Genomic DNA, 24,866 nt, shown 5'->3' with positions numbered 1-24,866 from the left:
ATATGTTTTTTCCTTTTCCAGCATTCCAGCCTTCTAGGGTTGCCCTTGTCTCTCTCTGTGATTTAGGTTTTGGAGAAGGGATGGGTAAGGATTTGCTTTGACATTTAAAGGCAATCCAGGTAATTAATAGCACTGGCAGCATCCATCTCGCCCTCCATATATCTGCACAACAGTATCTATTTTTGACGTAGCTGACACGCCATTTCCTTTGGCAGCCCAAGGGCGGCTCATCTTTAAATTAAACTCGTCTCCGACTCTCCAATCTGCGAGTTGTACAGAGGCAGACACTGGTGGGGTATATCATCTGGAGACTATGCAGGCGTATTTGAGCAGGGTGATGTATTATCAAAAGGGCCCTGCATTACTGCTAGCTGGAACCAAAACAAGCTCTAAAGTATTAACTAATGACATGGGAAGTCCCTTAGGTATCTAATCACCTTTAATGTGCAGATTTAGAAGACAACTTTAAAGGAAGAAAAAGAGATTAGCAGGTCAGGTCACAACACACACACACAAAAATACAATTGTCTTTTTTTTTAAATTCAAAACCAGATTCATATTTATATTCCACCTTGACAGTAAATAGACCACTCAAAATTACACATGCGACCCAGCTATAGGGTTCTGATCTTGGAGTAAAACTTTCTTGAACTTTAGAGTGTTTCAAGACCAGGACTTTGATTCTGTTGTGGGCCAGCTGCAAAGTCTGGATCTGCAGGCAAGCTTCCTCCAAGTTTTGCAGGAGTTTGGCTTGAGGGTTGGTTCTGTCCAATTATAGCTGTATTGGTCAAATGGCAACCTTAGACTCAACTCTAGCTATATTGGTTCCTTACTGTAGTATCTGAGAGCCCCATAATCTTTGATGTATTTGGCCTCACAACATCCCTGTGAGGTAGGGAGATAATATATCCGTTGTACAGAGTGGGAATAGAGGCACAGACAGATTATGTGACTTGCCCAAGGTCATACAGGAAGTCTGTGGTGGAGCAGGGACTTGAATTCCAGTTTCCTAAATCCTAGGCTAATGCCCTGACCGCTGAGCCATTCTTCCTCTCAAGCCACTCTTTGGCTGGTCTACACCTAAAATTTAGGTTGATCTAGCTACATTGCTCAAGATTGTGAAAAAATCACATCCTTGAGCAACATAGTTAAGCCAGCCAAAGCCCCACTGTAAACACCACAAGGTCAAGGGAAGAAGCCCACCGCTGTAGTGAATGACTACACTGAAGCACTACCGTGGTCCAACTGTAGCGGTTTAAGCCTAGACATTGCCTAACTGCGGCGGTGCGATGCCAATGTAACTTCCATCAACCAACGTTTGTATGTCGATGTGGCTGTAGACAAAGGTTTCCTCACAGTCTTGGGTAGCTTTAGCCTACCTCTGTTAAATGTGGCTATGAGCTGGCTGAAACCTTGTTATGGATTGGATAAAACCCTCCTTCCAAGTGGTGGGTGAGTGAGTCCTCCTTTAAGCTAGGTGGAAGAGACAGTTAAGGAGCCACACCTACAACAATGCCTAATAGAGCCTGCCCAGAAACTAGCACCATGTGGGTGGAAGGTTCAACTGGATACTGTGACCAGGTGGACGTGTGAAAGAACACACAGAAACTGGAGGATATATCTACTGTATAAGCCTGCACTGCTGCAGCTATGGCACGGTAGCGTCATGGAGCAGACACTTGCTACAGTGATGGAAGGGATTTTTCTCTCCGCGAGGTGCTACCTAGGTTAACAGAAGAATTCTTCCATCCACCTAGCTGTGTCTACATGTGGGGGTTAGGCTGACCTAACTACATCACACAAGGCAAGATATTTTCCACAGTCCTGAGCGATGTAGCTAGGTAGACCTAAGTTTTAGGTGTAGACTAGGCCTGGGAACAGACAGCCAGGGGGAGGCAAGAAGACCAACCAGGAATCTTTGCAGTGTAACTCTAGAAAAAGCTAGAGAAAAAGCTTTTGGGCCTGATGTTGGCTTATGAGGCTGGTGGTTGCAAGCAAAGAAACTGCTCCTTTTGTAATTGTTTCCTTCTGTGTTCAGAGCCACAGGACATTGTACTTTCCTTGTAAACAAACAAGGCTGCATCAAAGAAAATACCAGACTCCATCAATTTCTACTTTCAACTGGAATGGGCCCAGGGCCCCGAACCTTGACTAGCCACACAGGACAAAAAGGGGTAAGAATATTAGTATATATAATATATAACGTCCAAAGTGATGTGGCCGCAGGTAAACTGCTAACAAATGCCCCAGATATGGGTTTTTCACACCCCGTGAGAGACATAGCTATGGTGATGTCAGTTTTCAGTCTAGACCAGCCCTGAGTGATGACTGAGGGCTGATCCACACCACAGTTAGCTCAGCTAAACTGCATTGCTCAGGGCTCTGAAAAATTTCACATCCTATGTAATGTAATTGAATCAGCCTAAGCCCCAGTGTGGACACCACTAGATGGATAGAAGAAGTCTTCCATTGACTTAGCTACTGCCACTGGGAGAGGTGGATTTACTGCAGGCACAAAAGAACCCCTTCCATTGCTCTAGGGTCTATGCTACAGTGGTGCCGCTGCTGTGGTTGTAGTGTTTCTGGTGTAGACATACTCTGAGTGAACCTAAGACCTTCATGATTTGCCCCCTGGAACAGGGAGAAGAGATACAAGAGTAATAGGAAAGCTGGGCCAGGGGGGAGACAACATGATGAAGGAGAGAGCAAAATGTCTTGCTCATGGCAAAAAAATGCATGCCTACACCTGCTCAGTGATATAAATACATCTTGGGGCAACGATTACATCATAAGCCACTTGAGCGCCATTCTGATCCCGTTTGTTATGATGTCACCTAACAGATGTATTTATAACTTTGCAATTCACAGGTTCCCCATGAGAGTGAAGAGTGAGTGGTTTATGATTTCACCAGCGTATTGAGCTTGAACGTGAGCCTTGTTGGCAGCATTCCTCAGGATATATATTGCCTGCAACGTGACTGCCCACATGAAGTCATGCCAGTAGGAATAGGCCTTAGAACTCGAGACAAGGAGGAAGAGGCAATGACCATGTTTGTATCTCACTTCACCCTCTACCTTCTTATGAGCTGTAGCACTTTGTTGTAGACACTACCTATGCTGACGGGAAGGGTCCTCCCATAGGCATAGGTAATCCACCTCCTTTGGCAACCTAGTGCTGTTTACACCATAGACTTAGTTTGGAATAACCACACCACTCATGGGTGTGGATTTTTTTTAACTCCACCCCCCTGAGCAACATAGCTGGGTTGACCTAGCTTTTTAGTGGTGACCAGGTCCTTGTCTTTAAATGATCATTGGTATTACCGGGGCACATGAGTCCAATGGAGCTTGGGGCTTCATTGGGCTAGCCACCTTAGATACAGATAATGAGATAGAGTCCCTGCCCCCATGCAGTTAAAGTCTAACTAGACAAGATAAACAAAGGGTAGGCACAAGGGAAGATTATTGTCCCCATTGTAAAGCTGGAGAACTAAGGTCCAGAGCCCTCAAAAGCATTTAAGTACCTAACTCCCATTAAAATCCATGGGAGTTGGGCACCTTAGTACCTTTGAAGGTCTGGATCGAAATGACTTGCCAATGTGACAGTGGGAGTGTATGACAGATCTGGTTATATAACTTAGGTATCCAGGCCAAGGCCCTATCAACAAGGCCATCCTTCCTCTCTAACTTGGCTTCCATTCCCTGTCTCTCCCTTTTAACAACTTGAGTAGTTGAAAACCAGCCTTTGAAAGCTAGCTGGCCTGGTTGCTGCCTTGGCTAACACTCAGCTGGAGGCTGAGCTACTTACATCTTTCACTTTTGATTATAGAGTCCCAAACTGGAACAGGAGATGATTGCATCAGCGAGAGCGGAAAGGTGCGCACCTACATGAAAGGCTATTTAAAGCTACCCCACTGTAGTAGTCTGGGGGAGGGGGCGGAGCTTGCAGTGAACTATTACCAGGGAGTTCATCAGGGGTGCTCCAATGTGACCACCTGGACCAGACAGTAAGTGGCACTGCATGGACGCTGTGGCATAGGGAGGCAGTGACAGGATGCGGACGCCTAGCTCGGCTGCCAAACCAATGGAGGCCCATTGGAGGCCACTGGCCTTTTGAAACCGTTTTCTCTACTGGGTCCACACATGCCTCTGCACCAGACACCAGGAATGAGTTAGCAGCGCACTGGCTGGTTTTCTGGGTCAGCCAATAGCCTGGCTGGCACACTTCTTGTTGCCAGGCCTAAATGATGGAAGCCTGGAATGTATCGTCTAATATGGCAAGAACAAATGTTCTTCTTGCCTATGGTGATAATACTCCAAGAGTCAGCCTGGGAATTGGGGGGCGGGGGGGATCCCTGGAAAGCGCTGTGTCTTGTGACGTGATCCATACAATGGACAAGCTGGTAAACAGTCAGCTACCACTTTGAATGAGGCCAGTGCTGGGCAGTATGCCTCACCTTCCCAGTTAATTACTGTACAACTATACATCCCATCCCATGAGCCTGGCACAAGGCGTTTGTGAGTCACTAGGTGTTTGGAAGATTGCCAGCATCAAGCCAAAGTAATGCGTAAAGAGCAATTGGCATGGCACGAGTACGCTCCTGGCATTTGCCCTTTTCTGCCAAATAGCCAGGAAGATATTTTTACTGCAAAACTACAATTCTAGCACAAGGGGCTCCTGATTCCTTCACTGAGGCCTCTGAGCATTGCTTTACCTCAGTGTTACAGTGGCCTAGTGGCTAGAGCATGGCATTGGGATGCAGGAAATCTAGATTCAATTCTTGGCTTGGCTGCTAGCCCACTAGGTGACCTTGAACAACTCACATCCCTGCGCCATGCCTCAGTTTCCCCATCTGTATAATGGGGCTGACTGCCTTTGTAGAGCACTTTGAGAGCTATAGACGAAAAGTGTTGTATGAGCAGTAGGTATTATTTGCTCTATGCCGTTTGTCACCCTATCTATCTGTCTTTCTATCATCTAGAGTGAAAGCTCTTTCGGGCAAGGACTGTCCTGTTCTTCTACGTGTAGGTGGGTCTTGATCCCAAATCAGAGCCTACAGACACAAAACAATGACAACAAAGAAGCAGCAGCAGAAGAAGAACTATCTACTAAACTGGGGTCAGATACCAGAAACCTGTGAATTATGAGACCTGGAGGGAATAGTGAAGATATTTGGCTAAATCAGGGCTTCTCAACCTAGGGGTCATGACCACAAGGGGGGTTACAAACAGCGGTCAGGAGATCATAACCACCCTGCCCTTCTCATATTGCTAAATGGAAAGGGGGTCCTGGCTAGACTGGGGGGAGGGCTTCAAGGGAAAAAGGGGTGCTTGCTAGTGAAAATTTGAGAACCACTGGGCTAAGTAACTGTGCAGCATGCAAACTCTCTCTGTCTCTCTTCCTCTCTCTGTCAGCATCGTCCCTCATAATCATTCATTCTCTCTATAAACAGATTTCCTAGTAATGGTTTGCATTTTCTTTGAAGTGCCCCATTCATTCTCCTGCTCTCCCCATTCATGTGTTCAAGATCCATTGACAGGGAGACAGAGACAAACATCTAATGTGCTTGAAATATGCTTGGGAGGGAAGGGGGGTGGGGAGGAAAGGGAAGGGAATGACCTACCTTAAAATTCTTTATTAAATGATGCTTTGATTCCCCTTTTTCAGCTGTGCCTGAGCAGCGGTGAATAATTATTAACTTTTTTTTGTCTAAACGTCGGCCCCAATTCAGCAAAGTGTTTCAACACACAGTTATGTCCATTCCCATTCAGCAACTTACTTGACCACGTGCTTAACTTTAAGCAAATGCTGAGTCAAATTGAAGTCAATGGGTCTTAAATATGTGCATAAAGTTCAGCCGTGGTTTCCTGAACAGAGCTGCTGAGCCAAATTCTAGTCACCTTACCCACACAAGGACTCAGTCACCGAATCATAGCAACGTCGAGCCCTCGAGAGGTCATCTCGTCCAGCGCCCTGTGCTGAGCCAGCACCAGGTATACCTAGACCATCCCTGGCAGGTATTTGTGTAACCTAGTCTTAAAAACCTCCAGTGAGGGGGCTTCCACAATCACTCTTGGTAATCCAGTCCAGTACTTAACAATCCTTAGAGTTCGAAAGTTTCCCCCTAATATCTAACTTAAATGTCCCTTGTTGCAGATCAAACCAACATTTCTTGTCCTACCTTCACGGGACATGGAGGGCAGCAGATCACCGTCCTTTTTGTAATGCCTTTGACATAGTTGAAGGCTCTTATCAAGTCTCCCCTTCATCTTCATTTCTCAAGACTGAACATACCCAGTTTTTATAACCTTTTCTCATAGGTCAGATTTTTCTAAACCTCTGATCATTTTTGTTGCTGCTCTCTGGACTGTCTCCAATTTGCCCACATTTTGCTTGAAGGGTGTCACCCCAAACTGGACACAATACACCAGTGCAGAATGTTTACCTCCCACATCTTAGGCCATGTCTACACTACGGCACAAGAGCAACAGTGTTGTAGCTATGCCACCATAACTCTGTGGTGTAAAGGCAGCCTACAGTGATGGAAGGGGGTTTTTCCATTGCTGTAGGAACACCACCTCCCTGAGCGACAGTATCTAGGTGGACAGTAGCATTCTTCCATTGACCTAGCTGCGTCTGCACTGGGGATAGCTACGGTGTGCAGGGGTGTGGATTTTTCACACCTCTGAGTGCCACAGAGATGTCAACCTAAATTTTAAATGTACACCAGGTTTTACATACAACACTTCTGTGAATACACCTCCGAACAATATCAGCTTCTTTTTTTTCCCAATTGCATCACATTGTTGGCTCCTATTCAGTTTGTAGCCCACTATGACCCTCAAATCCTTGTCTGCAGTCCTACCAGTTATTCCCCATTTTGTTGCTGTGCATTCAATTTGCTTTTACTGAATTTTCAGCCTGTTGATTACAGAACAATTCCCCAATTTATCAAGTCCATCTTGAATTCTAATCTTGTCCGCCAAAGTGCCTGCAACCGTCCAGGTCTGCTGTGACTAATCAAGTGAGTAAGAAGTAGAATTCACCCCTGTAATCAGGACTATATCAAATCTTTGGAGAAGAAAAGCCCAGGAAAACAAAACATTATCTTACATGTTTATAACTCTCCTTCCATTTGCCTAGTTGCATTTTGAACTGGAATTTTATTAGCTTTTTCAAAGGAATCAAGTCCTGATTCACCTTTCGAGGAAAAAGGCCATGAATAATGGCAACCAGACAATGATGCTTCTCTCCTGCACCTTCCTAGAACCTGGTCTACACACAGATTTTTTACTGGTAAAACTATTTCAGTTAGAGGGTGTGATTTTTTGCTGAAATAGTTATATCAATACAACCACTACTGTGGACAGTTACACCAGAAAAAAGCTTCCTCATATTGATATAACTATTCACCTTCTCCTGCAGGAATAAGCTAAACTGGTAAAAAGCACCTTTCTGCCAGTATAACTGTGTCCCCACTACAGGCATGGTAGCACTTTAACTTTACCAGTATAGTTAAAGCAGTACCACTTTTATGTGTAGACAAGGCCATAGGCTGTGTCTACATGAGAGAAACTACACCCCGACCAAGATAGCTGTGCCAACAAAACCCCCAGTGTAGACGCAGCTAGCTGACAGATGACCGTTTCTGTTGACACAGCTAACTATATTCAGGGAGGTGGTATACCTACAACAGCAGAAAAACTCCTTTTGTCAGTGTAGGCTGCCTCTACCTAGGGGTCTATGCCAGCATAGCTATGACAGTACTGGCTCCATAGTGTAGATAGAGGGCATGCCTTCACTTACCGGGGATCGATGCTGCTGCAATTGATGCACCAGGGGTCTATTTAATGGGTCTAGTGAAGATCTGCTCACTTGTCTGCAGATTGCTCTCCCGTTGACTCCAGCACTCCACCGGAATGAGAAGAGTAAGGGAAGTCAATGGGACAGTGTCTCCCGTCAACGTAGGACAGTGTAAACACAACAGTAAATCAACCTAAGCTATGTCAACTCCAGCTACGTTATTCATGTAGCTAGAGTTGCGTAACTTAGGTCGACTTACCCTCGTAGTGTAGACAAGGCCATAGCCATATTGCCCATTACAGACCTTTAGAGTCTGACGGTATGTCTACACTTGAAATGCTACAATGGCAAGCCACATCTGCTCCACTGTAACACTGCAGGGTAGACACTTACTACAGTGACGAAAATGGTTTTTCCTTCATGGTAGGAAATCCAGCTCTCCGAAAAGTGGTAGTTAGGTTGATGGATGAATTCTTCCATCGACCTAGTGGTGTCTACAGTGGGGCTTAGGTCAGCTTAACTACATCGTACAGGGTGTGACATTTCTGACAGCCCTGAAAGTTGTGATTAAGCCAACCTAACTTTGTAGTGTAGACCAGCCCTGAGGTTATGTCTACACTACAGATCTTACCATTGGCATAGATATATCAGGTGACATAAATATAGCCGTATAGCCCATTACAGAGCTTTAGAGTCTGAGGCTATGGTATTTACCCTCCTATTGGCATAGATATTGTCTACACTAAAGCACTGCAGGGGCGCAGCTGCCTGGGCCGCTGTAGCGTTTCAAGTGTAGACAAACCCTTGGGGGGTTGTCAGCACAGCTAAGGGGTGTGGCTTTTTCACACCCCTGACTGGTATAACTATGCTGCTTTAGGCTCCATAGAGTAGATATAGCCTAAGTGACTTGCCAAAGTCATAGACAGCATCAGTAGAAGAGTAGAAAACTGAACCCAGGACTCCACAGTGCCAGGGTAGCATCCAAACCACTGGACCATCCATGCTCTCTTATGCTGTGTTTTAGTTTGGTTTAGCTTAATCCAATTCTGATGTCAACTCAATTAAGATAAACCTGGTTTAAACTGAACTAAGAGTTTAATAATAATAAACACAGGAGTTTGCACTAAATTGATTTAAAAGCAATAAGGAATTTGCCCTAAATTCATTTAAAAGCAATAAAAGTGTCCACACAGGCGTTTGCACTAAATTGGTTTAAGAGCATATCTTTTAAACTGGTGCAATTTTCCTAGCTAGATGAGGCGTGGGTATAAATGAGCATTCAGGCCTCAACTCTTCTTCTTCAGTAGTTTGCAACTTTTTATTGGTGTCACCTTCATATTTTTCCAATCTAGATTGCTTCTGTGCAGTACAACATGTGAGCCATGCTCAGATTCACTGTTAGGGTTCTTCTCTTGCAGTAGGTTCCTTGAATTTCAGCTGGGAATTTGATTGTGTTTCAGTTGCTTCAGGGTTGTTTTTATTTTGGGAGGGTAGAGGGTAATTTATTGTACCATTGTGAGTTGATGTGTGTATGGGAGAGTTGTTAAAGTTTGCTGTTTCTTTACCAGATTTTGCATTTTCTTCTTTGTTACAGAGGCATTTGTGGCTTTGATTTAAGATTTATATTATACCAGGCTACAACAGTCCTTTGAATATGGGTCACTACAGAAATGAAAGTGGTTGTTACTCTGCTATTTATACTGTTAAAGAGAACTGGAGCTTCATATCAAGATTAACTGAAAGGCTACTTTGGACAGGCTAAAGCTGCATGTGTGTGTGTGAACGTGTGTGGAAAGGCAGGCGATTTGATTTGGGGCTGGAGGGAATGTGGCCTCAGAATGAGGAAGGGGGTGGGGTGTGTGTCTGGGCCAGACTTGGGAGAGGGCCAGAAGCAGGAAAGGAGGGAGGGGCAAGCCAGCCCTATAGCATAACACCAATGTGTTTTACATTGTAATATCAAACACTGCCTACTCTGTATTTGCCCTTAAAGCAGGCAATAAAAGAGCTATTTAAAGGGAACTCCTCTCATTCATATCTCTGTATGTATGAAAACAAAGCAAACCATATGGCGTGCAGATAACACTGATCTGTCTCTCTCACACACACACAAACACACACTGTCCCATTCATCTCAGTGAGCGAATAAGAAAAAGAACAGCACTGATGTTAACACAGAGGGGTTTATTAATGGGATCTGAAATGGAGTCTCAATTGTAGATGTTTCTGGTGGCGGGGGATGGATGGTCCCTGACTTGGGGAAAAAAATCTTAGCAAATTCCCCGCCACGCTGTCATAGGTTCATAGATACTAAGGTCAGAAGGGACCATCATGATCATCTTGTCCGACCTCCTGCACAACGCAGGCCACAGAATCTCACCCACCCACTCCTGCGAAAAGCCTCTCACACACACACCAACTTGCTTTCACTAGAGTAGACTCCCCCGAGCACTGACGATCTTGCTGGTGAGCCCTGTGGCTGTGAGATGATGAAGCTGCATTCGTGACCAAGTAGCCAAACCCTGGTCCCCTATCAGGAAGCGGTTGAGGATGCACAGATGTTGGCATGGGGGTGGAGCTGCCTTTCAGAACTGGAGTGTATAACCGATGGCAGGGAGCAGCTGTCACAAACAGAGGCTCTGTCTGCCCTGGAGAGCCAGACAGTGTCCTAACCCCCAAAGTGCTAACCTGCCAGGCCTTTGTGAGGGGGGAGAGAGAGGCAGGTGGGGCGCTTATTTGTAAAAGGGCAAGATGGGGTAGGGGGTGGCACGAACAGGCTGCATGGAGCCAGTGGTGATGCTGCTAGGCATAAACTGACTAAGCAATTGCTTAGGGCCCCCTGCAGCTCAAGGGGACCCCACCTTAGTATTACCCCCCAAATACCATTCATCTTAATGAATGGGGGTGGAGGGGAGGTTGAAACAAGTGCATTGGCAAATGTTGTGTGTGGTCTATTTGTTTGGTTTGTGAAGATAAAGTAATTAGTAAACTTATGGGGGTGGGCAAGGGGCGGAGGGGGGTGGGGAACTATTCCTGCTCACAGCCTCCCCATGGGCTACCAAAGCCTCTGCACCCCGTTTCCCAGCTGGCATCTGCTCATTGTGGTGAGCCACCTGAATGCAATTCAAAATGTGTGTTGCACAAAGGCCCCTCCTCTTTGACTGCATGCAAACGGCACCTTTCAGTCAGCGGGTCGGTTACAAACATCTCCAGTTAGGATGGTCAGGCATTAACAGGGCAACCTCCGCTAGCCCCCGCGCTACCATGAAGCCCTAGGAAGCATCAGTGTCGGTAAAGGAGTGGCTGGGGCAAAAGATGTTTTTTTCTTCTCGTCTTACACAAACCCTTACAGACAGGAATACTCCGCTCAGCTCCTAAAGCAGTGGCTAGGCTATTGAGGGAGGGCCCCGATCCCGAAGCCCTTACTTGAGGCTACTGGTAAAGTCCTCAGCCACCTACTGTAGCTTTTGCCTGAGTAAAGCTCCCTGGATTTTGGCTTCAATAAAACATTTCCAAACCAGGTAGAGCAGGCACTAAAAGACAATCTCAGACCCGCTAGCCTAGGGGTCTGAGACTGCCGCCAGGAAAAACAAATGGGACAATTTTACCACCGGCTGCAGGATAGGGTCCTACTAATGGACATGCGCGGCTTTTCTTCTTTTTCTTTTTGAAAATAGAACTTTGTTTTCAAAATCCGCGCAACCCCCGATGTCTCGGAATCACTGGGCGGTGGGGTTTTGTTCCTGCTCGTTTGTTTCTTGGCGTGTGTGCTTTAAACTGGCAAGTGAATTCGGTGCAAAATTTAGCGCCGGACCAAGGTAAAAGGGTAGCGGACTGGCCTAACAGGCCCGGCAAGATGGGTTATTTGCGCTGATTCTGGGCTTTTGTGTGAGTGGGCAACTCTGGCGCCTGTGTTTCAGTTGTGTGGCCCGAGCTCAGTTCCACGGAACTGGAATGAAAAAGGAATTGGATTGAAAGTGGTCCACTGGGACAGGAACTGGGGGTCACTTCGATTGGCATTTTGGGGAGCCGATGAATAAGATTGGGCAGGCTTTGAAAGCATCTATGGGGAAAGCCTCTTTGCCTCCTGATCCAGAAGGCAGCGGATAGCTGGGCATTGATCCAAGAAGCCAGTTTCTGTCCGGCTTGCGTGTCCTGTCGTTAGTCTCCCAATACCTATGAATCACCGATGAGGAAGCCATGGGCACATAGACCCCCGTCTCTCTGAGCCAAAACATAAAATAAACCGGCGGAGAGCAAATATCCTTTGGGGTGTTGTGGAAGGAGAAACTCCCCTGCTTCGGAAGCTGAAATCGATCATTTGACAGATCCTCAGGCGTCTGAAACTTACATGAGTTTAACACCAAAGTGGGGGGGGGGGACCGAAAAGCAGGCCCCTGGCATGATCCAGATTATCTCTTATTAACACGTTGTGCCCTGATAAGGCAGGGCTCTCTGCAGACATGTCTCCCTGGGCAGTGTGTGGCTGAAATGCCCTATCTTTTGTCCTGGTTTCTTCTCCTCCAGCCACCCCGAAGCGCGTGCGGTTCTTGGATTTTCCGGCGCGACTCAGGAAACAAAGAAACGCTTTAAAGTTGGCTATAAACAAACCAACACGCCAAAGAAAACTAAAGACCGTCTTAATGATCGCTCTCCTTGCGATGATGCACAAATGTCCAGGATTGTCCCACGCGGGGGACTGAATTGAAAAGTACATTTGTTTTTAAGCTCATTTAGTGCATATTTGGGAGTTTAATTGCACATCAATTATTGCCCTTTCCCCCCACCTGTCAATTAAAAATCATCCCTGGAATTAAAAATAAATCTGACCCTAAAAGCAGCTGCTTACCACCCAATGTTCACAATTCTGTGTCTTGCATGGGATAAAGTTTAATTTTGCAACCCGCTTTCCTTGCAACGACGGTGCAGATAATTTGGAAAATAGGTTCCCCTCCCCCCAGTTCCTGCAAAGTCACATTAAATTTGCTGGGTAGAATTTAGTTCATTTGAACCGGATTCTTACGTTGTTTGTCCATTACTAGGGGGAATCTCCCAAACAAACCGGGGGTCTCTTCCGCCTCCTGCCCCTCGGCATCACATACACTTTTCGGAGCCATTCGGACTTTTCATTGCATAAGAGAGAGAAGAGAAGAAACTTCGGGGAAAGCGCCTCAAAAACGGGGGAAGAATCACGGTTCGGACAGATTGATTAGTTGGCTGTTTTTACGTTATTCCCGTGCTGTGTTCAGCGCCCCTGAACGGGAAATCAGAGAGTGTAGCTGTACAATGGAGATTGACTCTTTCATACAAGGATCGAGGTCTGCTCGGATTACGGCTTGTTTACTGAGATCAAAACAGCACCAAGAATGATAACGCCGTTTTCTTCTCTGTATAATTCAGACCGCAGTAAAATTTAACTAAACGGTGGGAGCTGTATGCCAAGAACCAAGACTTGTGTATATGGGGGAGGGGGGCTGTAATGTCTGAGGAGGGTCTGCCACTGTACTGTATATAAATGTTGGACTGACACACACAAAACCGGGGAGTTTCAGTTTTATTTGGGGCTGCGCGGCAATAGACTGAATCTAGGTTGGGGGTAAAAAGAAAATACTTGCTAACATGGCAAACATAAGCATGTCTTCAGCACTGTGATCAGCTTCCGACTACAAATGCTAACGGGGTTTATCTTTGCCAAGAAACTAAAGTTTAGTCAGACTGATCCACAAGGCGTTTGCACCGCCCAAAGCTGATCACAAAACCTTTTCATATTTTAGACCAGTGCCAACTGCGTTACACTGAGATAATTTCATTCATAAATGCAACTGCATGTCAGTTTCAGCATCTTCTCAGGCCGCCCGAAACTATTTTTCTTTGGCGGGGAATAGTCCTCGGACCAAATTGTTCCCAGCTCTTTCCTCCTGTGCCTGCTCCGAAAAGCCAAGAACTCCCTAGCACTCATTCCTCTCAGAAGAAAACAGTGGGGAAGAAAAGCTAGATGGCTTCAAAACGGAGCCCAAGTTGATTTCACTTTCTACAAACTAAATCCTCATCTCATACTCCGTAACAATATTTTTCCATGGGTGAAAGGATCCAGATGTTTGTTTTTATTTTGTTTTGATCTCGGATTCCCCCACCCCCACCCCGTCCCCCTTCTTCTGTCCAGTGCACACCCTTCCCCACACCGAAAAGATCTTGTAAATTACAGGATGCAAACAATCCCAAACAAACAACAGCAACAAGGCGATTTGGACGCAGTAATGCTGAACGCGCCCGTTTTCTCAGCGCCCATCGTGTTTATTATTTATTGTTTCCCATCCCACAGACACCGTTGTCCCTGTTCCACACACAGTAACAACAAAACCACTTTAAATAGCCCTTCGCTTTGCCTGGCCTTCCGGAAGGAAAACCGACGGAGCGCTCCACATTTTACTGAGCTGAGGGTTCTTTCAAACGTGGATGCTGGGGCAGCTGGGTGTTGATTTTTCCGACTCGAGGAGGCTCAAAATTTTAGGATAGATAATAAAGGGCGTCCTTTTTAAAACAAGCTTTCTTCTAGAAAAAGAGTAGGATTAGAAAACACTAAAAAATTAAGAAATCAGCCAGATAGAGGGAACGAGCCTGGAAGATCTCAGGAGGTTACCTACGGGCGAGAGGTGCTCCCTGCGTATTGCTTGCAGCAGGACACCGTGAAGTTGTTACTGGGGTACCCAGATAAAGAACAAATGCATTGATCGCCCTGAAATCCCCACACAGGCAGCCTGCGGCTGCAGAGACTGAATATATTTGGCGCACCCTTCGGGGGAGCAAAACAAACGGCTGGGGCGTGAACTCCTTGAGCTATAAAGAAAAAAGTGGAGACAGAAAGGACTAGAAGTGTATAAAAGAAAAGGTCTGGTTTTCTTTTCTTTCAGGGATCGTCACCTAAAAGTTAAACAAAGAAATGTTCTAGCTCGGGGGGCGGCGGGGGGGGGGGGGAACCTATACACCATAGATTTTTAGAAAGAAAGAAACCGTTTAGCTCTAAACACTTCTACACACAATTACACAGTCATACTAGAAAGAGCGAGAAAGAAACTAAATTATTTTTCAACATATCTATATACAACACACAATAGATAGCTCTGTGTAAATGTATTTATATATGGTTATCAGGAGAAATAGAGACATAAATGTGTGTATATAGTTGTATAATTGTGTGGTGACATATGTTATATAACTATTATATACTCGTATATAACATGAGATAGATAGATAGATAGATAGATAGATAGATAGATAGATAGATAGATAGATAGATAGATAGAGGGGGTTTATGGGGATAGATAAATAGATAGATATTTAATAGCAAACTGACCCAGAGCTTTCCATTCTAGTATCTTTAGTTCCATTTGTAGCCACAGTTAGCAGCTGGCCAAAGGAAAAGGAGTTTGTTTCTTTTCAGTCCTTCGAGACAGGGAATAGAAATTGTATGTTTAAATCCTTAGTATTAGAATGGAAGCGGGGGGAGCGGAGCAGAGACCATTCATTGTTCTTGGGCAAGGTACTGATTTAATGAAACTTTAAAGCGTTTAACTTAAGGAAACGCGCCAGGCTCGTAGCCTAGCAGCGCCCAGCCCTTCCCGAGTGAGCATTAAAGGTGACTTGCCATGTCTGTTAGCCCTCAATTATAACTCCATTAATATCGGGTGCTCTGAGTGCTTATGGTTAGCAGCGTGTGTTAGGGACAGGCGAGAGCTTGCAGCGGCGGCGGCTCGTCCCTTGGCAAGAGGGCTTCATGGCCAGCCTGGCTCATTTATTAGCAGACATTATTGTATCCGTTGGTGAATTTCTCCTGGCCCCGGCTCCCCAGCCCCGCACTCGAGGCTGGGCCAGCAGATCAGCCAGGAGGCCTGTAAATGTAATAGCCAAAAGCTTCAATTTCTTTCCACCCCCGCCGGTAAAGGGGGAAGGGGTGAAAGCCAGGGCCGGGCGAGACGAGATTAGGGCTCAAACCCGAAGCTAGGTTGAAAGCACAGGCTGCGATGGACCTCGGGGTCCTCGGGCGGCCGTAGGCAGGTTCCGGGGCTGAAAGCACCCCAGCGCAATCGCCGGCTCCCGGAGAAATGACTTCATGGGCACCGTGGCTGAATATCAGCCGCAGGGAATGTTCTCTAGAACCGTAAACCTGGCCTATAGAGCGCGGCCGGGGGCGTTATCGGGCAGTGCAAGAGAGAAAGATAGAGGGAACGTGGAGGACAGAGGGAAAGACAGAGGGAAGGCAGAATGTGCCTGTGTGTGAGAGAGGCAGAGAGAGGAAGGAAGAAAGAGAGAGGAAGGAAGGATGAGACAGAATTCAAACGAGTATAAGAAAGAGGAAAGAGAACGCGAGTGTGTGTGTGTGAAAGAGAGAGAGAGAAGCAGAGTTCGTACATTTATGATTTATCGCCTTATTTCTGGCAGCCCTGCGGCCCGGCTGAGCAAGGCACACTTTCGGTAGTATTGTAGGAAGCGGCTCGTGTTCCTTTATGACCGTACTTTCTCGGGAGGAGTATATTACCGCACGCGTAAAGAATTTTGAAACGCAGTGGAGTGGTCAATATGTTCTCTTCTGGCAAGTTATTTATTGGCCTACAAGAAAGACGCACGTCTGCATCCATATAATGTAAAGCTACAGGTGGGGACCAGCTCACATAAGAAATAATGTGGCCTTTTTGGTTTGAAGAACTGCTAATGTCATTAAAGTTCTTACCAACACGCCAGCCTGCGTTCAAAAGCCTGCCTTTTATCCTGGGCATTCACTTGGTTGTTTATAAAGTGCAGACTTCCTCTTTCTTTTCTACAAGTGCATCAAGGGCAGAGGATTTCTTGGTGCTGAAGCGGGAAGGAATCTGTTTTCAACTATATTCTGCTTTTGAATCCGCCTAGCCAAAAGGACCCTTCGCACTCCCTCTCCCCCCCACCGCTATTTCTGTATGTTTCAGAGTCCCTCCTCCCCCCCCCCCCCAAACACTCAAAGAGACAAAGAATTCTCCTCCTGTGCTTTATATAAAGAACCGCGCAGTCCACTAATTGTCCATTAGTGCTAAGAAATGGCTAAAATAATATTAGGAGATAACCCAAGCAACCTGTCTTCTTTGTTTTAATTTGACTTACTGAAATCAGGGGCACTTTGATGAAGACCTAACTAGACATGTCCATGTAATCTGTGTACTAAACTTTTGGACTGTTGATTTTGAGGGTCAGTTATCTAAGCTAAGTTCAAAGTGTCACCTGCTTTAATCCTATTTCTGTCATACTCTGGGAGACTTCCTGCAGCACACAGTCCAGTTTCCAGATCGCCTGGAATAAAACCAAGTCTCCAGTTCCCCCACCTCCCCAAATATACTAAAAATGACATTTCTGGATTCTCCAACTCTTAGGAAAACTCATTGAGTTCAATTATTAATGTTTTCCGGGCACGCTCTTTTAGTGCGTCGTTTGTCATATGTGAGGAGGAATTCTGTCTAAAAAACTTGACTAGGAACAAGATGGCCAAATAGAGAACGCCTGGATTTGAAATCTATTTTCCAAGCTTGGAAGCTGACGATGCTAAAAATTCCACTTTGCTGCTTCTGCAATTGATGGTGGTATGCGGGGGGGAGGGGGGGCGAGGGAATCCCTCTGCAATTGATGGTGGTATTGGGGGGGAATCCCTAAATAGGACCTTAAATTATTCATCGGGAGATTATTTTTAATTACATTTTCTCTTTCATTAGGGATGGTCTTTGCTTTCCCCTTGGAACTGTTGAGTGGAGATTGAACCCTCTCTGGTGCTCACTGGTCACTTTCCCCTTAACTAAGTTGCTTCAGCTGATTTCCCTTGTCTTGCTTGTGCCCGCTGTCCCAACCAAGGACGATGAGGGAGTGCAGATGTGATGGCACACAGCAGAAATTAATAGCTAGGGCTTCTCTGGTAGTAATATTTGACCATTTTTGATCATCAAGTGGCACATTTTTGAAACCAACTTTTTGCTGTTCAACTAGCTCCCCAGAAGGCTGGATAATATTAATCAAATACATGATCAATTATGCACTTTCCCCCCATTAGTTGACTGTCTATCCCTACTAATGATACATGTAGCAGCATTAGTCATAGATCCATGGATTATGAGGCCAGAAGGAACCATTCAGTCTGACCTCCTGAACAACACAGACTACAGGACTTCCCTCATCTTTTAGAAACCCCACAAAGCTTTTTCCTTTTCTTTTAAAATTGTCTGTGATGGAGAAGCCCCCACAATACGTGGTACTTTGTTCCAATGGTTAATTACCCTCACTACTAACATTTTGCTCCTTATTTCCAGTTTGCATTTATCTAGTTTCAGCTTCTAGCCATTGGATCTTTGTATAGCTTTGTCTGGCAAATTATTATCTATTATCAAATTATGTTTCCCAATGTAGATACTTATAGACTGTGATCATCTCATGCCTTAACTTTTCTCTTTCACTAGGAGGCATGTTTTCCAGCCCTTTAATCATTCTTGCGGCTCTGCTCTCCAATTTTTCACCATCCTGGAAAGGTGGACACCAGAACAGGACACAATTTTCCAGTAGTGGTCACACCCTTGCCAATACAGAGGTAACAGGACCTCTCTCCTCCTACTTGATATTCTCCTCTTTACACATCCAAGGACCACATCAGCCCTTTTGGCCACAGCATTTCACTGGGAGCTTATATTCAACTTATTATGCACTATGACCCCCCAGGTCTTTTTCAGAGGCACTGCCCCCCAGCTGGTAAATATGTCTGCATTCTTTGTTCCTAGATGTATGATTTTATTTGGTGGTATTGATGCACATGTAGCTTGTTTGAGTCCAGTTTGCCAAGATTGCTCTGTATCAGTGACTTGTCCTCTTTATTATTATTTACCATTCATCCAATCTTTGTGTCATCTACAAACTTTATTAGTAATAATTTTATGTTTTCTTCTATATCATTGAGAACGTTAAGTAGCCCATCCCTGTGGAACCACATTAGAAACACATCTACTCAATGATGATACCCAATTTACAATTACATTTTGAGATCTACTTGTTAGCCACTTTTTAACCCACTTAATGTGTGCTATGTTGAATGTGTCTCATTTTAGTTTCTTAATCAAAATGTTGTGTGGTACAAAGTCAACTGCCTTACAGAATTTATGGATATTACTTCATCACTATTACCTTTATCTACAAAACTTGTAATCTCATAAAAAAGATATCAAACAAATTTGACAAGATTTATTTTCCATAAACCCATGTTAATTGGCATTAATTACATTACTCCCCTTTAATTCTTTGTAAATTGAGTCCCTTTGGCCTGGGTTCTATGTCAGGCTGACAGGCCTATAATTTATCCTTTTTAAATATTGATACAATATTAATTTTCAGTCCTCTGGAACCTCCCCAGTTTCCAAGACACTGAAAATCAACATTAATAGTTTAGAGAGCTCCTCATCCAGCTCTTTTAAACTCTCAGAAGCAAGTTATCTGAACCTGTGGATTTAGAAATGTCTAACTTTAATAACTGCTGTTTAACAACCTCCTGAGTTATTGTTGGAATGGAAAGTATTTCACCATCATATGATATAAATACTATCTGGCTTCCTTCCAATGCAGAACAGAAATAGTTATTGAACACTTCTGGCTTTTCTGCATTATTATTGATAGTTCTACTATTTCCATCTAGTTAATGAACCTTCAGAGGGACATGGGTGGAGATGGGACACTGGATGAGTGGGCTGATGCTCCGAGGTGGTACAGGTAAGTTTCTTTCTTAGGTACTTAGCTGGTAAGTCTTGCTCACATACACAGGGTCACATTGATCACCAGGTTTGGGGTCAGGAAGGAATTTTTTCCCAGGTCAGGTTGGCAGGGACCCTGGCGTTTTTTTGTTTTGCCCTCCTCTACAGCAAAGGGAGTTGGTCATCTGCCATGATCACCTAGGCATATCTCACTAAATCAATTCTCTGCCATTGCACGGTTCACAGGCATTGGAGTGCCTCAGTGGCTTCTGTTCTCCGTCTGTGGCACACAGTGGTTTAGTCTCCTGAGGGCCGTAATACTTTGGTCTATTTCTGATTGTTTGGTTTCGTATGGAGGTGGCTGGATGGTGTTTAGTAGCCTGTGATAGACAGGAGGTCAGACTAGATAGAGTTTAAAGCCTGAAGGGACCACCAGACTATGACCAATACCATTGTTATGATTCCTTGTGTTCCTAATAAACTTTTTTATTTATTGTCCTTAACTCTGCAGGCCATTGATGTCAGCTGTCTACAATTTCTAGCATCTAATTTGTATTCACTGCTATCAGCTCCCCCTTTTTCCCATTGGTTTATATGTACATATATGTCTATTTATATATGTGTACAAATGGGAAAAGGGAGAAGCTGATAGCAATGAATATAATTTACAAGCTAGAAATTGTAAACAGCTGATAAGGAGAAATCAAAGGGGAAATAAAAACATAGATGGAGCTGCTTTTACTTCCCCTCCAAGGCAGGTTGGTTTTAAATCCACATAACAGTCTCTCAATTGTGGAGTTTGGGGGGAAAATGTTCTTAAGTAATTCCTAATTATCACTCTAATTTTTCTGTTCAAATGCTTTCTTTGGCTCATAATTTTTTTCAGCTTTGTGAAATTGGCCCTTTTAATGCATCAAGTATGTACATTATTAGTTTGGATTTTATTTTCTTTGCACTTAAATGTAATCAAGTCATGATCCCTTGTATCAGAGCAACCACTAATTTTTAGTTCTGTGAGCAGGTCCTCTTTATCTGTCATACTGAGGCCTGAAATAGAATTCCTCCAAATTGGATGCAACACTTCTTGAGCTGAGACATTAGCCTCTCTAATTTTTAGAGGATGTTCTAATAGTGGTAGCATGAGATCTCCAGCATGTCTTTCAGATTTAAGTACCCCATGTGTGATGTTATCTGATTAAAATATGACCATGTAGATCATTGTTACAACCACTGTTCTATATTTGCAACAAATCTTGTACAAAGATGGTCAAGTAAGGTGTTTATGGAAAGGTTATGAGTCGCTGAATATAATTCTGCTATTTGTATGCATGTATCATTTTTGTATTTGAAGTTATAACTATTGGCTCTATAAGTGGATTTCAAATGTTTGCTCCTGGGGTAACGCCCACAAGGTAGTTAACCAACACATCTTAGAGGGACTATTCAAACTGAGTGATCCATCAAAAGAACATTTAACTCAAAATGGAAGACGCCCACCTACCCTAAAGGGACTTTCCTGTGAACATGCTGTTTGAGGTATAGGTAATGATTTCCTGATGTGACTAGGCGAAATCATGCATGGACATGTGACTTGTCCATGTGACTCCAAACATCATCTTTTTACTGTAATTTTCCATAGTAAGAACAATGGGATTCCCTCCACATGGCGGAAGATATAAAAGGCCCTGGAAACACCTCCTTTTTGCTTCTTTCCTGCTCGAACCTCTGGACTAGGGACTTACACTAATGGGAGCATTCTAACCAAGGCACAGAGGTCCTTCCAATGATTTGGAAGCAACCAGAGACTTATCAAGTCACTAGTTTATTCCATCACAGCTACAAGCCTGAACCAAGAACTTTGCATTTATGGTTTGTATTTGACTCCTTTAACCAATTTTAACTCTCACCTTTCTTTCTTTTTATAAACAAACCTTTAGATTTTAGACACTAAAGGACTGCCAACAGCATGATTTTGGGGTAGGATAGGAGTTGTATATTGACCTGGGTGTGTGGCTGGTCCTTGGGGATCAGAAGAACCTTTTATTTGAGGAGACTGGTTTTAGAGATGAGTGGTTCTTTAAGTCTACTGTTTTTGGTGGTGATATAAGGACTGGAAGGTCTAAGGAAACTGCTTTTATGACTTCTTGTTAGCCAGTGTGGTAAAACAGAATTTTACTTTTGTTGCTGGTTTGGTATATCTCATGGGAGAATAACCTCAAGTTTTGGGGGGGTGTCCGCCCTATTTCTCAGCAGTTTGTCCTGAATTTGGAATTCTCAGTTGTGACTGACAGAGGCATGGTTACACCATGATAACACAGCTTTTCCTCCTACATATAGATAGGTATATCAGAAGCAGGAAGCCTGCCAAACAATCAGTGGGGCCACTGGATGATCGAGGTGCTAAGGGAGCATTCACAGAAGACAAGGCCATTGCAGAGAAGCTAAATGAATTGTTCACATTGGTCTTCACTGCAGAGGCTGTGAGGGAGATTCCCACACCTGAACCATTCTTTTTAGGTGACAAATCTGAGGAACTGTCCCAGATTGAGGTGTCATAGTGGCAGTTTTGGAACACATTGATAAATTGAACAGCAATAAATCATCAGAACCAAACAGTATACATTCAAGAGTTCTGAAGGAACTCAGATATGAAATTGCAGAACTTACTGTGGTATGTAACCTAGCACTAAATCAGCCTCTGTACCAGCTGACTGGAGGATAGAGAACATAACACTGATTTTTTTTTAAAAGGCTCCAGAGACAATCCTGACAATTACAGACTGGTAAGCCTAACTTCAATATTAAGCAAGCTGGTTGAAACTACAGTAAAGAACAGAATGATCAGATGCATAGATGAACACAAAATATTTGGGGAGAGTCAACACTGCTTTGGTAAAGGGAAATCATGCCTCACCAATCTATTAGAATTCTTTGAGAGGGTCAACAAACATGTGGCAAGGGTAATCCAATGAATATAGCGTACTTAGACTTTCAGAAAGCCTTTGACAAGGTCCTTTACCAAAGGCTTCTAAGCAGTCATGGGTTAAGAGGGAAAGTCCTCTCATAGATCAGTAACTGAATAAAAGACAGAAAACAAAGGTTAGGAATAAGTGGTCAGTTTCCACAGTGCAGAGAGGTAAATAGCAGGGTACCCCAATCATCTGTACTAGGACAAGTGCTGTTCAACAGTCTTTAAAAAGGGGTAAACAGTGAGATGGCAAAGCTTGCAGGTGATACAAAATTACTCAAGAGAGTTAAGTTCAAAGCTGACTGCAAAGAGTTACAAAGGGATCTCACAAAACTGGGTGACCGAGCAACAAAATGGCAGATGAAATTCAATGTTGCTAAATGCAAAGTAATGCACATTGGAAAACATTATCCCAACTATACATACAAAAATGATGGGGTCTAAACTAGCTGTTTCCACTCAAGAAGAATCTTGGAGTCTTTGTGGAGAGTTCTCTGAAAGCATCTACTCAATGTGCAGCAGCAATCGAAAAAGCGAACAGAATATTTAGGAAAGGGATAGATAATGATAGAAAATATCATAATGCCACTCTATAAATCCATGGTACACCCATGCCTTGAATACTATGTGCAGCTCTGGTCACCCCTTCTCAAAAAAGACAGAGTAGAACTGGAAAAAATACAACAAAGGGCAACAAAAATGATTAGGAGTATGGAAGAGCTTCCATCTGAGGAGAGATTAAAAAGACTGGGACTGTTCAACTGAGAAAAGAGATGACTGTGACACAGGCAGATGAGGAGCCAGCTCAGGCCGAGCCCCCTAGGCCCCAGCTGAACAATGATGAATGTATCGCTGGAAACCAGTTTGGCTCTGGTTTACCTGTCTTATCCAGTATGGCCATTCTTAGGTGCGTAAGGAGCCAGTCATCCTGTTCCCTAGTGTAATCTGGTGGTCTGCAGCAGACAGCATCTAGTATCCCACTTTGTGCTTTATTGGTTAGGACATTGATCCATTAGACATTCAAGATCCTTTGCTTCTGAACTGTCAGTGACTAGAAAACAGGAAATGCCATTTTGGACAGAGTGCTACTCCCTCTCCCCTATTGCCCACCTGATCCTTCCTAAACAGGTTATCTAAATAGCATATACTCAGTAATTTTAGCATTCCAAGCAGGCAAATCTTCCCACCAGGTTTCTGTTATACCAACTAGGCTGAATTTATGCTCATAAATGAGCAATTCCAATTCCTCTTGTTTGTTTCCCAGTCTCCAACCACTGGTGCATAGGCAATTCAATAATTTCTTCTCTTCACATCTGTTGGTGAGGACTTTTGTTCTCAACATCACAATTTAGTTTTAAATGAGTGCACATTCGTTCCCTCTTTTCACCGTCCATTTTGATTGTTAATCTGATGTCCTGCTGACTAGTCTGGCTAGTCTGTCCCTGAAGAGATTGGTTCCTCTTCCTTGAGATGGACATAATCCAAATCATACAGGCCCCTCTCCTCATAGAAGGTGGCTCATTATTCCACAATACCAAAACCGTCCACCCTACACCATCTACACAGCCAGTGGTTTACTTCCAAAAACTTCAACCTTCTGTGTTCCTTCATTTATGGGACAGGAAGGATCTTTGAAAAGTTCACTTGGACATTCTTCTCCTTCACACCCCTCACAGTTCGCTGAAGTCATCTATAATCTGTGAGCTACACAGTGAAGCAGCGTTATTAGTGCCAATATGCCCCATCACCACTGGATCATTGCCTGACAACTTCAGAAGCCTGTCTGATCTTAGCGCAAAGTGTCATTTGTGGCTTTGGAAGACAGCTCACCATCCTACCATCTGCCTGTCCCCTGCAGAACAGCTTGCCCTGTTCTTCTTAATATAGAATATCCAATAAGGATCATCTGACTTCCTTGGACAGTTGGGGATCTCTTTGTGACAAACACTGGAGCTAATCAAAGACCCACAGTCACACTGCCGTTACTGAGACACAAGCAAACTGACTTGTCTCACTTGGCCTGTTCAGGGGCCAGCACAGAGAACAAAAACAACAGAGGGATCAAACACACCACTCATCAAGTCCATCAACTGCTAAGGTCAAAATCCACAGATACTCTCTCCAAAACACCCCTGTTGGATGCTCCTGTTGTTTGACCAGCTCTATTAAGGATATATGTAGCAGCATTGATTTCCACAGTGTCCATGCATTGGATGGGGGCTTGACTCATCTAAGGTAAAAGACTGGCTCAGCCACAGATTGCCTATGTGAGACTGGTCAAGTCACGTCATCCCTCTGTACCTCTGCTCCCCAAACGCAAGACGGGGATCCTATACTACAGGGCTGTTGTGAA

This window comes from Eretmochelys imbricata, chromosome 15 (assembly GCF_965152235.1).
Source record: "Eretmochelys imbricata isolate rEreImb1 chromosome 15, rEreImb1.hap1, whole genome shotgun sequence".
NCBI classification, from domain to species: Eukaryota; Metazoa; Chordata; order Testudines; family Cheloniidae; genus Eretmochelys; species Eretmochelys imbricata.
This window is presented reverse-complemented; position numbering follows the sequence as displayed.